Here is a 1,227-nt window from a genome sequence, read left to right as displayed (position 1 = left end):
ATTTCTCTTATACTATGTTCACAAAAAAAAATATATTCTTTTCTTACTGTCATTTATTATTGAACTTTTCATTGAAATTTTTAATTTTGCAAACAATTTCTTGACATACTGTATGTGCAAGCCAAATGTGTATATTTCCATAAAATATCAATGGCCACCGCCAATTGTTTGGTCTTTGATAGCTGTTATTTTACAGGGTGGGCCAAATAAGACCTACCATCCATAGTTCATAGGTGCATAGTTTGCCTAGCAGTGTGCGCAGTCGCTCCATCTTGTTGGAACCACGAATTGGGATGCTGCTCTGCTGTTGGCTGCAAAAAGTTGTCAATCATTGTTTTGTAAGAAGCCACAGAAATCGTTTATGGCGTTTCATTCTCATTCTCGAAGAAATATGGGCCGATAAATTTTTCGGCCATAACACCGCGCCAAACAGTGCATCTGGATGGTGCAGCTGGTGCTGGTGTGTTGCCTTTGGATTTTCAGAGCCCCACAATCCGTACAGTTTTGCGCTTCATCCGACATCAAAACATTACATAAAAAATCAATTTGTGTGCCTAATTGTGTAAAACGAATAGCGTATTGTAGTCCTTGTTGGTGGTCTGGGTGTAAATATCCATTAGTATGATTTTTCAAGAGATTAACTATAACATGCGGTAAGGAATTTTGTTTTTTTGTTATTTTATGGCCTTATAACAATTATATTCAACAATTTCTATTGAGCTCGAGGCCGTTTTTTAATGAAAACTTATTGTGGAAAAGCAACAATGATTTGAAAAAAATAATGTAAAAAAATATTTTTAAAAACAAGCTTTTATTTAACCTGTACAATCAAAGGAATAAAACGAAGTAGTGTAACAAAAGATTTTTTAGCAAGAAAATTTCGTCAAAACTGCACTAAAATGAATAAAATAAAATAAGTTAAGGTCTCGTTAAAGTTACTAAAAGACATTTAGTGAAAGGAGTTATTCAAACTCTAATGAAAATGACTAACAATTTGTACTAATTTACTTCGTTTTTAAAAAAGCTTGTCGCGCGAATAGCAAACCGGCATTTAAATATCTGCATACATACATATACATACATACCTAACCAATTATGCATGTACGCTAGGGCTGCCAGATATCTCTGTTGCCAAACCGGGACACTTTAGGGAGGGCCTCTCGCTCCCTTCCCTTTCATTTCGACATGCGAAAGGATGTAGTGAAATTTTATTTTGAAAGACAAAAA

This window comes from Rhagoletis pomonella, unplaced genomic scaffold (assembly GCF_013731165.1).
Source record: "Rhagoletis pomonella isolate Grant_MI unplaced genomic scaffold, Rhpom_1.0 Rhpom_scaffold_00006, whole genome shotgun sequence".
Taxonomy (NCBI): domain Eukaryota; kingdom Metazoa; phylum Arthropoda; class Insecta; order Diptera; family Tephritidae; genus Rhagoletis; species Rhagoletis pomonella.
The sequence above is the reverse complement of the archived record's forward strand: the minus strand, read 5'-3'. Positions refer to the sequence as shown.